Here is a 15632-nt window from a genome sequence, read left to right as displayed (position 1 = left end):
TATGTGATGTGGACTCCAAACAGTATCTAATTTATCCCAAAGGTGTTCTATTGGGTTGAGGTCAGAACTCCGAATCAACTTGGTACATTCAGTCTGACCATTAATGGTTTGATTCACGGCCGGTTCAGCAGGCCAGTCAAGTTCATCCACCCCAAACTTGCTCATCCCCGTCTTTATGGACCTTGCTTTATGCACTGGTCCAAATCATTTGGTGGAGGGGGGATTATGGTGTGGGGTTGTTTTTCAGGGATTGGACTTGGTCCCTTAGTTCCAGTGAAGGGAACTCTTAAGGCATCATCATACCAAGACATTTTGGACAATTTCATGCTCCCAACTTTGTGGGAACAGTTTGGGGATGGGCCCTAACTGTTCCAATATGACTGCACACCAGTGCACAAAACAAGGTCCATAAAGGCCTGGATGATCAAGTTTGGGGTAAAGGAACTTGACTTCACAGAGTCCTGACCTCAACCTGATAAAACACCATTGGGATGAAAAAGAGCGAAGATTGTGAGCGAGGCCTTCGTGTCCACATCAGTGCCAGATAGGGTTGCCACCTCATCCCTTTAAAACAGAACACATATGAATTACACAGGTTCTGAGGCTAATTTAATGCAGATAAGGCACCAAATGAGTCTAATTACCACCTTAATTAGCCACAGAACCTGTGTAATTAATATGTGTTCTGTTTTAAAGGGATGAGGTGGCAACCCTAGTGCCAGACCTCACGGAATGGTCAAACATTCCCATAGACATACTCCTAAACCTTGTGGACAGCCTTCCCAGAAGAGTTTAAGCTGTTATAGCTGCAAAGGATGGGCAAACTCAATATTGAACCCTACGGACTAAGACTGGGATGCCATTAAAGTTCACGTGTGTGTAAAGGCAGGCGTCCCTAAACTTTTGCTAATATAGTGTATTTGGAGCAAAGGTCTAGTGATGTCTCATCATTTTACTATGGCGCAATCTGTACAGTCACTACAAGCAACCATTCTGTTACCAAGGTCAAATACTGGAAGGAGTGCAGTCCTCATCCTCAGATTAATGCAAGTTTTCATATAGGTTCTCTTTAAAGAAGTATATCAGTACGATTTGACCTGGCGTACACCAAGAAGGGTTTGCTTTATAGAAGACATACTGTATACAGAGCATTGTTGTGTGAGGTGTTATATAAGTACTTCTCCCTTGGTTTCTGGCTGTGCTGACAGTTACCTATCACTATCAGTCTTATGTAATATGTTTAAAAAGGACACCTGTTGGCATGTTTTTATCTTCATGTGTTGTACTGTAAACATCCAGTGTGTAATAACTTTCTAGAGCAAGCCATAGTCATATTTAATTGTAGTTTGTAATACTTAAGGATAATATTGTGTTCTCGGGTGTAGGTCACTTATTACCATTTTAAAAGAGAAGATGAAAAAAACATTTATACTCAACTATGTGAATGCAGCATTGATTCAACTGAGTGATCAAACACCACTGATTGCTCAGTTCCCCCTCTGCTCTGAGCAGAGAACTGTGACTGTCAGTCACCAGCTCTCTGCTCTGCAATTGCTGAGAGGCTGTGTGAGGTACTGGTCCAGACATCTGGGTGGATCCCAAACATATGGTCTGTTCCGAGCCCGGAACAGCTGAGTGAAGTCAACCAACAGCTGTCAGCTGAAAACGGGTCCTAAGTGGGAACAAACGGCACTGTTGTGACCTACAGGAAGAGTATACCGTAACCAAATTAGCTTTGGCTATACTTATCTTTTAATTATTGCAACAATTTCACACATTTTACTGATGTGGGTTAATTTTGCTGAGTATGAAGGAACTTTTAACCTCTGTTATAGTGCCACAAACCTGGTGGGAAGCAGAGAGCTATTCATAGATCCTTCTATCTCTGACTGACAGTTTTTTTTTTATGTCATCTCTTTCAGGTAAAAAGTGTTAGGGCCCTTTCACATATATGCACAAACAGTAATACAGGTCTACTGTATAACATGTATTTCTACATGTTAACATGCACTTTTTTAGGAGGTTGCATTATAAATACATTCACTAGACTGCGAAGTTTATGACCATGAGCAGTATCCAAAATTATAAAAATAGTTTTGACTTTAGATACATTTTATAGTACTCAGTACATTAGGTTTAGAGGTTAAAGAATCGGGTACAGATGGGGCTAAAATCAATGATCTTTGGTTTATGAGATCAATGCCTTACCACTTGGCCACTGAGCCCTAGATACATTTTAAATTATGTGCTGGGTGCCTTTAAAGCACATTCTATGCTACAGCAGTTGTGAGAGAGATAATAAATGATGAGTTTTACTTTTTTAATAGTTACATGTGTAGCGCCTGGTTACTTTTCAGAACCAGTGCTAGTGTAAATTTAGAGGGGGTCAGAGAGTTAAGTGACTCTGACCAGGTTAATTTGTTTAAATTTGTAGCCTCTGTCCCAGCTTTGGCTGTGCTGTGGGCTCATGCTGACGTTTCTGGGGTGCTGATCACACCCCAGGTCAACAGGTGGCAGCAGCAGAGTCAAGAGTTTGGATGCTTCTTCCCAGCAGCCTATCCTGTGCCTATCCTGTGCATGCTGGGGGTATTTATGGGGCAGACGCCATTTTCTTGGGTCTTCTTCCCGTGGGGCGCCCACCTTCAGGGTAGCCATTCCACGTCACCCCGGCAAATTGCCTTCCGGGCCGTGTTGTGCATGCTACGCAGCGATCCTGGTTTCGGGACCACGTTGCCCCGGAGCATCTGACCAGTAAATGACTGGGTCCCCAATCTGCTGAGGTCCTGAGCTGTCCGTCCTGTTGGTGTAAGCTGCCCGGTGGAGAGTCTGCCTGAGGAGTGCCAAGAGAGGCTGGTGTTCCAATAGGGGCCTGACCATCCACAGGGGACCAGGAAACCGGATGCTGAGAGGCTGGATGTTGATCGCCTATCAGTCCGTAACCTAACCAAAACTACCTAAAGGAGATCCGGGTGTTGAATCCGATAGGAAGGATTCTGCACCACTTAGTTTCTTCAACCATTGGGAGAGTCTGTGGCAGAGACTTGGCCCCAAGTTCCGAGGGACATTCTGGCTGCCAGGCTTGTGAGAGAGGCCTGTCAGGTGCGCTAAACACATTCCGGCTGGAGTGGCGAAGTAAAGTGTCAATGGAAGCAGGACTGTTTCCCATCTACATACACCTGAATCTGTTGTTCATTCACCTTTAATTGTTTAACCGTTTTTACCCGGCTGGGTAATAAAAGCACAGAAAAGACACCTGTTTGAGTAGACAATCCATTTACTACAACTCTCATCAAGTACCCTAGAGGGCGCAGATACAGAGGTAACATGCCACCCAAAACAAACCAGCAGCTCTTTCGGGGGTAGTGCTACATATGCCTGTTAGTTTTTTTTTTTGTTTTTTTTTATAATTTTACTACTAATTAGTACTACTGTTATTTTTATGAAATGCATCACATTTGCATGGTTGCAAATAGTTTATTAGTGACTAATATAGCTATCTGAGTACAACCAGAGGTCAAAATATCACACTTTAGAAGAAAACTGCCTTCATTCTGTGTGGGTTTAACTTCCGCCATTCACTGTCATGACAGAATGTGACAGAAAGAATGTGGTTGCTGCTCTGAAACTGACCTGATTCCAAATGAACAGCTTAATCTAATAGCATTAATGTAATTGCTAAGTATTAAAGGATCCCAGATTGAAATGTACATGTATCTGCTTGCGTAATACGTGGGATGTTATCACCAAGATAATGCATTTCCTGGCACTGTTAAAATATATCCCTTTTAAAAAATAAACTTGTTTGAACAGGGTTTTATATGATTAAAATGTGCTAGTTGTAGACCATGAATGTATTATTCATCTTGCAGAAGGTGGTTGTGCTATAGGAGATTATTAATAAAGAATTTAATAATAAACATAATAGAACTTCCTCTCTCTCTCTTGCTCACTAATTCCTCTACTTAAAGCCCAAAGGCACAAAAAGTAACTCTGCAGTAGCCCCACCACCACCAACACACACACACACACGTACTGCAAAGGTTAAAGTAAAACAAGCTCAATGGCGCAGAGAAGAAGAAAAAAGTCTCATGGTAAATAAGTCCACTTAAAGCGGAGGTTCACCCTTAGAGAGCACATTTTCCCCTTAGCTTCATGCTCGTTTTGTCTAGGGGAATCGGCTAGTTGTTTTAAAATATGATCCGTACTTACCGTTTACGAGATGCATCCTCTCCGTCGCTTCCGGGTATGGGCTGCGGGAATGGGCGTTCCTTCTTGATTGACAGTCTTCCGACGGTCGCATCCATCGCATCACGATTTTCCGAAAGAAGCCGAACGTCGGTGCGCAGGCGCAGTATAGAGCCGCACCGACGTTCGGCTTCTTTCGGCTACGAGTGACGCGATGGATGCGACCGTCGGAAGCCTCTCGGAAGACTGTCAATCAAGAAGGAACGCCCGCTCCCGAAGACCCATACCCGGAAGCGACGGAGAAGATGCATCTCGAAAACGGGTAAGTACTGCTCATATTTTAAAACAAATAGCCGATTCCCCTAGACCAAACGAGCAGGAATCTAAGGGGAAAAGGGCAAAAATTAAATAAATGGGTGAACTCCCGCTTTAAGGAGAGTCACTTGAACAATGGCTGCCGACCTGCCGCACTCTTCCAGCAGAGTAATGGATGGACTCTGTGCACTACAATAAACAAAAAAGCAGAGGGCCCCACCATCTAAATGTATCAGTTTATTAAAAATGTAATAATGGTTAAAATACATTCATCATCAGTATTTAGCAACTGGCAGGGTTCAAGGTCATTGCGCCCGATGTCACTTCTGGTTTCGGCCCCAGCGCTGTCTTGCGTTCCAGCATGGTTAAGGCCAGGGCTTTTTTTCTCAGAGATTAGGCGCAGGAACTCCCCCCTTCTGAGTCACTCCTTGTCTCTGCCCCCTACCTACCCCTGAGCACTGTCCCTTGGTTTCACCCTTACCCATCTCCCAGTACCGGCCCTTTTAGAGAATACAGAACCAAGTAATATTTTGTGATGCCAAGTAATTTGTATAGTGTTTGTTAATAATAGCAAGAAAAGCAGTAAACAAGATCCTCTGCAGCCAGCAACAATACACCCCACCCCAGCAACAATAGATCCCTCCAGCAATAATTGATACACAAGCAATAATAGATGCCCCCAGAAACACTAGACCCACCCCAGCAATATTAGACCCACACCAGCAACAATAGATCCCCTAGCAATAATAGACACCCCAGTAACACTAGATCCACCCCAGCAACAATAGACCCCTCCAGCAATAATAAATCGCCCAACAACAATAGATCCCCATCCCAGAAACAATAAATCCCCCCAGCAATAACAGATACTGCCTGTTACAAAATACCACCCCAATGACAATAGATCCACCCCTGCAACAATAGACCCCCAGGAACAACAACAAATTTCCCCGAAGCCAGCAATAATAGACATCTCCTTCAACAATTCCTCTCCCAGCAACAAAAGACCCACACAAAAATAGATTCCTGCCAGCATACCCCATTGCCATTACATACATTCAGTGCTAGAGGTGCCGGAATTGCGTTCCCACAAAAAAAAAAGCCCTGGTTACGTCTCTCGCTGGTGGACAGTGCTTGAGCCTTGCATTCCTTTCACAACTGGATGTTACCTTCACCACATAGCTAACTCTTGTCTGCTTATTTGACAGCATCTTGGCCGCTCTCCATCAAACCCTGCCGGTTACTGAAGACTGAAGATGAGCCTGTCTTCCTGCTACTTTTGTGACTGTATTTTAAACATTTTTTTTATTGTTTTTAATAAACTAATACACTTAGATGGTGGGACCTTCTGTTTTTTTAGGGGGTTGCAGAAGCAGCTGAGGCTCCCTCAACCTCTAGGACCAGTTCTCCTGCAGCCTTCTTTCTAAGCCGCTCTCAACTGCGGTTGCAAGCTCGCCCCCTTCAGGTATGTAAAGTATGCTGTGTTTGGGGTGCCTTGATTCAAATGAAGGACCATTCATTCTTAAAAGAGAAGAATGGGTGTAAGTAAAAACAAAAATGATACTCACCTAGGTGGATGCAGCATAGATCTGATGCTGCATCATTCCCCCACTGACTCTAAGACTGGGAACTGAGAGACCAAGCAGTGCTGAACTCTCAGCTCTCTGGGCCATATTCTCAGAAGAGTTACGACGGAGTATCTCAGGAAGCTCCGTCGTATCTCTGTTTTTTGACCCGCGTATCTATGCGAGTGATTCCTAGAATAATTTTCGCATAGATACGCTGTAGATCCGACAGGTGTAAGTCACTTACACTGTCGGATCTTAAATGTAATTCGCCGCCGGCCGCTAGGTGGCGTTTACGTTCAGGTCTCATTTGTTTATGCAAATGAGCCTGATACGCCGATTCCCAAACGAAATCGTGTCGCGTAACCGTCGCTTATGTCGTTTGCGTAAGCGTAAGGTTACCCCTGCTATATGAGGGGTAACCTTACGCCAGTCCCACGTATGCCATGTTAAGTATGGCGTCGGGTCCGCGTTGTCTTTTCCCGTCGGGTACGTCATTTTCGTAAGTCGTTCTTGAATACGACTTTACGTCAATGACGCACACGTCTGCGTCATTGACGTTTTCTGCCGAGAACTGGAGCATGCGCACTGGGCTATTTTTAGCCCGGCGCATGCGCAGTTCGATCGGAACGGGGGCGCGCTTAATTTAAATATAAGCCGCCCCCTTTGAAATACGCGGGGATACGCCGGGCCTTTTACACTACGCCTCCGCAAACTACGGAGCAAGTGCTTGAGGAATATGGCACTTGCTCCAGTAAGTTGGGGCGGCGTAGTGTAAATGGCTTGCGCTATGGCCGCAGGAAATGTACGAGAATCTGGCCCTCTGTCTTTAGTAAACAGAGAGCTGGTGACTGACAGCTTACTGCTCACTTTCCAGTTTTCTTATAGTCAGATCTTTTCAGAGCCATGTACCAGCTCTGTGAGGTCACAGGGGTGCAGAACAAACTGCACTCCTGTGATTCATAGGAGAAGTACAGTCAAAAAAGCTTTGGCTATACTTCTCCTTTAAAACAATGGTTGGGTTTATTTACAAACGTATATACAGTACAGACATTACAGTTACAAATAGGGAAATGGATTAGGGGATAAAGTGACAGGGAGATGGACAGAGAAGAAGGGAGACCTATCTAGGCTAACACACAACCATTCTCATTGAATCTTTCACCCCAGGACTTCTTGTCAAGTCTTGAGACACGCCCTCACTTTGGTCCTAGCATCCTTGAGCCAAAGTTGAAGATTGTACCAGAGGTCACAAAAGTAAATTTCTGTCCCAGGCTCACAGTCGAGTATTTGAGAAGATGACTAAACATCCATATGTCCCTTTCCCCAGACTGCAGTGCTGAATAGGTGACTGTGTGCAGTCAATACCCCCAGGGCATCCTGTTGGCCAACGTGCTGACGATCTTAGGCATTCATCCAATCTTTTTGGTGACAATTGGCTTTACAAACTTCATCTGTATTATATAAAACAAGTTTGCAATTGTCTTCTGTAGAAGCCTTATTTTAGCTCACATCAAAGCTGTATGGCTATCTATTTGTAAACATTAGCGCAATGCAGGGTTAATAGACCCAAAAAATAAGAGATAGGGGAAATTCATAGCAGTGGAAGCCACTGGCTCCTGCTGCTGTAAATAAAATCCTATGACAAGGGAGCAGGGGTGGGACAAAACCCCACTATCTGTGTCTATGGACGCACATGAGAAGCCCCTATCAAGAAGCTTGCTGGGGGGCTAATCAGAAGGCAGAAGGAGTCGAGAGCTCCAGCGGGGTACCTGCAAAGAGGATGATCAGGGCTGTCTGTGCAAAACTCATGAGCAGGTAGATGTGACATGTTACCTTTTTTTTTTTTTTTTTAAGGTTTAAAATCACTTTAATGATCTAACAGTTCCTGTATAGAAATGAGATTCTGGTCTACTGTGGGGTTCGAGGTGAATTCTGCACATTTGGGGGTTCATGGTCCCGGTATACTAAGGTGGAAATTTGCCTACCCCAAAACTTTGTAACTTTATAAGGTTTGTCCAAGCTTTCAGAAAACACATTGTGGGAAGCTGAAGTTACACTCTACAGAGCTCAGAGGATTGGAGATAAGGGACACAGTACACAGAAAAGAGGAAGCAGCAGACAGAAATTTTGAACTTGGATTAGTTGGCTTATTATAACATGGGGAAATGGAGGGAGCACAGACCATCTATAGTGTCAGGAAAATGGAAAGAAACTGCGCAAAAAAAATAACAAAAAGATAAGAAAAGGGAAAATAAACTGCAACGTGGTCACAGTCTAATCCCTCCAGGTGCTGCGATTAAAATGTAAACAATAACTACAAGAGATAAACATAAGAAAAATATATAAATTGCGCTACCTCAACCACTCTTCTTGCCGGACACAGGCAAAAGATGAGAAAAGGGAAAATAAACTGCAACGTGGTCACAGTCTAATCCCTCCAGGTGCTGCGATTATCATGTAAACAATAACTACAAGAGAGTGTCCGGTCAAGAAGAGTGGTTGAGGTAGCGCGATTTATATTTTTCATCCATAGTGTCAGTCAGTATTTAATTCCGCTAGCTCTTTGGGCAATCAACCTCCTTGCTGTTGTTTTTTGTTCATAATATTGTGGGCTTATCTGTCTGTAATTTCATTTTGCAGTTGATTTAACGTCAGCTGTATCTTTTAGTTTCTGTATTTTGTTCCAGGGGTTATTACCTTGGGATTTTCATTTCTTTTGGGGATATATTGGTTTTTATCACACAGTTTTTAGGTTAAACTGTTTTTTTTTATGTAAGAAGTCTTCTTTAAAAAAAAAAAAAAAGTAGGTGTTTGTTTCAGGAGTTGTATATAGGGATTTGTATTTGTTTCAGGTGTTTCTTGATTTTTTATTGTATGCCGATAGGCCTTTTTTGGGGGGTGCTCAAAACAAATCCTCATTTTTGCTGCCAATCATTTATGGTAGCTGCCCTTTGTTTGTAGCACATTTCTGCATCTCTTGGAAGAACAAAAAAATAAAAATACACAAAACTAAGCAAAATCACCTCACACATCATCCATATTCATTGCACCGCCCCTATACTCATAATAAAAATAAGTTACAATAGTTAGGTCTATTATCACATTAAAACTGTTGTGCCACTGGCAAGATTTACATTGCTGTAATTTATTATCAAAGTAAAATACCTACCTGTGCTCTTTGCCCCTTAAAATTGGCTATGCTCATTAAAGTTGTCCTACTGCTGGCCAATTTTATACTGCCCTGTCATCTGCTGCCACCTTCCTCTGCTCTTTTTCTCTAGTAAATTATGGCCCGGATTCAGAAAGGAGTTACGTCGGCATATCTCCAGATACACCGTCGTAACTCCGAATGCGGGCCGTCGCATCTCGGCGTCTGATTCATAGAATCAGATACGCCTCAATGTTGCCTAGATATGAGCGGCGTAAGTCTCCTACACCGTTGTATCTTAGGGTGCAATATTTACACTGACCGCTAGGGGCGCTTCCCAAGACTTCTGCGTCTAATATGCAAATTAGGTAGATACGCCGATTCAGAAAAGTACATCCGCCCGGCACATTTTTTTATGTCGTTTACGTAAGGCTTTTTCCGGCGTAAAGTTACCCCTGCTATATGAGGCGTAGCAAATGTTAAGTATGGACGTCGGGCCAGCGTCGAATTTTGCGCCGTTTACGTCGTCTGCGTAAGTCGTTCGCAAATAGGGCTTTGCATAAGTTACGTTCACGTCGAAACCAATGAGGCTTTGCGGCGTAATTTGGAGCATGCACACTGGGATACGTTCACGGACAGCGCATGCGCCGTTCGTTAAAAACGTCATTTACGTGGGGTCACACTGAATTAGCATAAAACACACCCACATCTTCCAATTTTGAATTAGACGGGCTTACGCCGGCCCTCATACGCTACGCCGCCGTAACTTAGGAATACAGAACCTGCCTCACTAGGTTACGGCGGCGTAGCGTATCTGAGATAGGTAACAAAGTAACGCCGGGCTTTCTGAATCCAGGCCTATTTATGTCTATTGTTCCCTCGTTGAAAAAGTCCTGCTGTGGCCAGTTTTACTCTACTGGATAATTTGCAGTGTCTCTATTCTTAACGAGAACTTGATAGGTGGCCAGTGGCAGGAAAGTTTTGCATTAAAGTGGAACATTAGTCAGAAAGTCCTGCTAGATCACTTTAGCAGGTATATATTAAAATCCAGTAATACATGATCTCACCTTGCTTTTCACATGCTCAATTGCTCTCTGTTCTTGGAATTGTGCCAAAAATCAGAGCCCTATGGGGCAGATCCACAAAGAAATTACGCCGGCGTATCTATTGATACACCGCGTAATTTCAAATTTTGCGCGTCGTATCTTTGTTTTGTATCCTCAAAACAAGATACGACGGCATGTCGGCTAGATCCGACGTCTTAGTACGCCGTCGGATCTAAGCTGCAATTTTTCGGCGGCCGCCAGGTGGTGTTTCCGTCGAATTCCGCGTTGAGTATGCAAATTAGCTATTTACGGCGATCCACAAACGTACGACTGGCCGGCGCATTTTGTTTACATCGTTTGCGTTCGGCTTTTTCCGGCATATAGTTAAAGCTGGTGTTATGAGGCGTACTCAATGTTAAGTATGGCCGTCAGTTCCCGCGTACAATTTTGAATTTTTTACGTTGTTTGCGTAAGTCGTTCGCGAATAGGGATTTGCGTAGAATGACGTCACCGTCGTGAGCATTGGCTTGTTCCGGGTTAATTTAGAGCATGCGCACTGGGATACCCCCACGGACGACGCATGCGCAGTTAAAAAAAACTTAGTTTACGTCGGGTCACGACATATTAACATAAAACACGCCCCCATCACAGATATTTGAATGGCGCGCCATTACACCGCCAAAGATACACTACGCCGCCGTAACTTACGGCGCAAATTCTTTCAGGATTCGAAAAAAAGCACAAAGTTTCGGCGGCGTAGTGTATCTTAGATACGCTGCGCCCGGTGCAAAGGTACGTGGATCTGCCCCTATCTGTTTTTTTTTTTAATTGTTCTAAACTCTGAAAGTCATGTTTCTTGCTTATACCTAGTCTGTCTTCTTCGGCCTTCAATAGGTCACCAATTATCTCTATGCTTCCCCAGCCAGCGCCGGCCGATTCGCTCTCCGGGTCCCAGATGGCACGGGAGAGTCCGGAGAAGCACCGGATGGCGGCAGGAGGGGGGGACGTCCCATCCCGCTGCCTATAAGAACGATCAAGTGGTGGAACGGCCACTTTGATCATTCTTATTGTGCACAGAATCGCCGGCTGAAGACAGCGATATCTGAATGATGCCTGTAGCTGCAGGCATCATTCAGATATCACCGCACAAATTCAAGGATGTAATTTGACGTTCGGCGGTTGTAAAGTGGTTAAGGTGCCCATAGAATAGATGATTCCTTTTTAATTTCATTCCTACAGCCACCATAAATGGGTGCAGAGAATGTACTGATCTGCTAAACAGTTTGGAAGAGATAAAAAGTAATCTGGAAAGGAAAGGGTGTCAGGCAGTGATTGGGATGATCAGATCTGAGACCGGAGACTGCAGGATTTGAGCAATGAAGATCTATGCAAACAGGAGATAGTGAAGGGGAGGAGGATCGGTGTGATAGAGAAGATGTACAGATGTGGATTACATGGACAGAGGGGAAGTAAAGTTGGAGATCAAATATGCTGCTGTAAAGTCACTCAGGACACCGTGATAATAGACCCTTGTGCCCCCCTCCCCCCTCCAGTCCTGGCATGTAGTGTACCTGGAGATTTCTGTGTGATCCATTTGTGTGCACTGCTTGATGCTGAGTCTGTCACAGGGAGATAAATGGACTGCTGCCTCTGCCTCTGCACGGACCTATCTCTCCCTGTCTGCCCTGAGCCCTTCTTCTGCTGGCGATTTCCCCCTCACTTGCTGAAGGAGACAGGCAGCCTGTGAACCAATGATGCCACAGGTCCGGTAAAAGCCCCACCCTACAAACCCAATCAATTACAACCACTGGAAACCTAATACTAGAGATGGAGTGTTTGGGGCACAGAGCTTATAGCCCCGAGCACACTCTAAACTACACCAATAGAGCTTCTTAGTCCCAATCACGTGTTTACACACGGTCAAGCCTCCGATAGCACCCCTGTGTCCGGTGCCCTTAACACACCCATTTAAAGAGACACTTTAAAAAAAAAAGTAGCTTGGGGGGGGTGGCGTCCCTACGCCCCCTATAGACGGGCCACCACTGTTAGTAGGAGAAACTTTATGAAACATCCCCAAAAAACTAGGGCAAGGTGGCAAATGCTTTTAGACGTAATGTGGATCTTTACAGATCTTTATAGATTAGTTGTTTATGCTAATTAGGCAGTGAATTATTGTTTCCGTAAAATTCAAGCTTCTTATTCTCCAGGCAATTTTTTTAAAGATGTTGCAATTGGTGACTAATATTTGTTATAAATAGCAAGTGTTACAACACTTAAAACAGTACTATCTGATTTTAGAATAAATAAATGAGAGAATAAGGCAGGCCATACAAGGTTCAAATCTCTGCCGGTTCAGAAGGAACCAGGCCAGATTCGAACCATGTATGGGCAGGCCGAATTTACCAAATTGATTGATCGACCAGTTTTATCTACGATTATCACTAGTGGCTCCTTTAGCCACTAGAACAAATTCTCCTGGTGGGGACGGCATCCCCTGCCCTCCCCTCCCGGGAGAAAATAATGGCCCAGCAAGAGAAATTCTTGCATCAAAACTGTCTGTGTTGATGGGGAAATCAAGCTAATTCATTCCGTATATAGCCGGCCTAAGGATATGAGTGCACACACAGTGGGTGGAAATTGGGTCCCTAATAGATTTGTTGGACTTGCTCTCTGTAATAATTTTAATGGTTACCTTAAAGTCTTAATGCTTTTCCTTTAAAGTGGTTCTAAAGGCTAAATGTTTTTTTTTCACATTCCCTGCATAAAGATAAAAAAACATTTGGGTGCAGCTCCCCCCTCCCCAGCCACCCCTAAATACTCACCTGCGCTGATCTCTCCCTCCACACTGGACTCTGTGAGAGCAGCAGGAGCCATTGAGGCTAGTAGGAGGAGGGGCTCTCTGTGGTGTTCTAAGGAGCCTTGAACAATCCCCAACCAGGATTTGCAGAGGGCAGGCCTCCTTAAATACCTACAGTCAGCCAGCTGGGGAGGAGTTGTTCGGGTGGAGGAACTGAAGATGGAGTATTAGGCTGTCGGGGAGATGACCTTGGAACAGGGTTCAGAGATAAACAGGAACCCCACGTAACCCAAGGGGTGTCCTAAAAGGAGCAGGAGAGGAAAGCGGGGAATATTGCAGGGCATGTCTTCGGGAGGGATCCATCAGGTGTCGGTGAGTGGCAGGCACAGTCGGGAGAGCCGGGAGAGGCATACCAGAGCGGACTGGGAGTGTGCAGTCTGAGATGGACGTAGAGCTAGTGGGAAAGACTGTGATGTCATGTTATTGGCAGTGAAGTCAGGAAGCTGCAGCTGGGAGAGCTGGCAGGGTCTGCAATGGGCTAACTGGGATCAGTATTCCACCAATGAGGGCAGCTAGCATCAGAACAGTTTTTTTTCTACACCACAGGGACCTGCGGTCCCTGCCTGTAATAAGGAACTTTGCTAAGGCCTGGCTAAAACCAGAGTTAGGCCTAACCATGTGCTAGCTGCGCCTGATTAATTGTGCTGGAGGGAGAAGGAGAGATAGTCTGCAACAGGTGTTGTGCAAGAGGAGAATATCTAAATTATCCCAAACCATGCAAAAATAATTTTCTAAGCATCCCATGAATCCCTTAACCCCATCCAATTTCTAATCCTTTAATAAAATACAAAAACAAAGCATATGGACTCGTTCATTGTCTTGGAGTGTCTGGAAGTGAATGCTCGGCTGGGCAGGGTGACAGGTGGGCCACTTCACTCAGCAGCTCCTACAGGGGTACTGCTACACCTGTTTTTTATGAAAAATGTATGGGGGTAATGCAAGGGGGAAGGGGGACAAACCTAAAAAGCGTGCCTTGCTTTTTAGGTGCAAAGCCCACTTTAAAGTAGGGTGACCAGACATCCCCGGTTTCAGGGGACAGTCCCCGGATTGAAGACAATGTCCCCGGACCAAGTCTGTCCCTGCTTTTGTCCCCGGATTGGATTTGAACAGGGGCTGGGGCAATTTCAAAGACATTCAGTGCAGAATAAAAAAGAAATTCTGAATTACACACCTCCACTCCGCCGCTTCTACTAGCTTGGGGGGGGTGTATTTTTTTCCATTATCTGTGCCTTTTTCTGATGATCATGTGCTGGTCAGAGCGAAGGAAATATTTCTTCAGTTTTGGGGTGCAGGCCCATTCCGATCAACTTCTGTTCTTCTGCCTTGGCTCAAGTCCCGGTCAGCCACCTGCCTGCCTATCTCCTTGCCTTCCCTGGTGGAGGGATCTTCCTCCGCACCCCATCCAGTAGTAGCCGGGGCCCGGAGAGTGAGACTTGACAGGCTGTGAGGCGGGTGGCGACAGGCATAGAGTCGCTGATTGCCGCCATTATTAGTAAAAAAATATACGACCCCGGATTTAATTTTTTTTTTATTTTACTTTAAAGTTTATCTAAACCTTACTGTTTACTGTTACTTATCCAGCTTACTGTCCTTAGATGAAAAGGCTGGATTAGTTTTCATTATTCAAAGCTTGTATTACTTTCTTTGTTTTCAACAGGTGATCCTGCAAATAACCTACTACCTGTCCCTGAGTGGATACGTTTACTATTCCACCATCTATGGAGGGAGCCAAGGTGGCCACCCAGACTGAACTACAAACATGATACCGGTTATGGTTAAATCTTGATCCATTCCAATCCCTCAATGCACTCCAGACTGGTTTGCTTGATACAATTACGTGAAAAGTTTTTTGGATCAAAATGTCACCTTTATTTGTTGGAATAAAATTTCTTAGCAGTGGTGCTGCTGCTTTTCTGTATTTACCTTGGCATAAGGAGCTGGTGATAATAAATAACTAAAATTGAACAAATTTATAATAAACAGAAAAGACACGTGCTCTATTCTTCTTCATGATATGTAAACATTAGCTCCACACATAAAGACAATGGAACACGTCCCAATAATTAGCTGAACCAGGTAAACCTTACTGTATTAAGATTTATTCAGCTGGATTGTCATATCAAATATTTACTTTAAAGATTATATTTAATTTTTTATATCCTTTGCACTCTCTTCCTGCTCAGGCTGCTAGAGCTTGTGCGTTGTTGCTTTTGAATATTAATAATAATAAAAAAAAACTTCTCCAATGTGACCAGTTAATACATAGCTAATGAAAAACATTTTCTGCAAAGCTCAACATTTTGTAAACAGACTTTATCTAGGCCATGACACCACTAAATGGGTCAACAGGAATTAAATATAGGCACTATGCGGCTTTAAGTACAAATAATAGTACATTCTTACCTTTACATTTTCCACGCTGTTAAAGCTGAACTCTAAGCAGATATTAACCACTTAAGACCCGGACCATTATGCAGGTAAAGGACCTGGGCAGTTTTTGCGATTCGGCACTG

General features: G+C 44.2%; 1 long non-coding RNA gene across 2 annotated transcripts; it reads left to right on the top strand.

Moving 5' to 3' along the window:
- The first annotated feature begins 5708 nt into the window (after positions 1-5708).
- Positions 5709-15114, top strand: LOC120926555. 2 transcript variants are annotated; one of them, XR_005746955.1, is made up of 3 exons: positions 5709-5781; positions 5861-5965; positions 14777-15114. It is a non-coding gene; the product is annotated as an uncharacterized LOC120926555 (long non-coding RNA). The 2 variants fall into 2 exon arrangements; XR_005746954.1 differs by having other exon boundaries at positions 5714-5965.
- Positions 15115-15632: the final 518 nt, after the last annotated feature.

This window comes from Rana temporaria, chromosome 2, assembly GCF_905171775.1.
Source record: "Rana temporaria chromosome 2, aRanTem1.1, whole genome shotgun sequence".
Taxonomy (NCBI): Eukaryota; Metazoa; Chordata; class Amphibia; order Anura; family Ranidae; genus Rana; species Rana temporaria.
The sequence above is the reverse complement of the archived record's forward strand: the minus strand, read 5'-3'. Positions and strand labels throughout refer to the sequence as shown.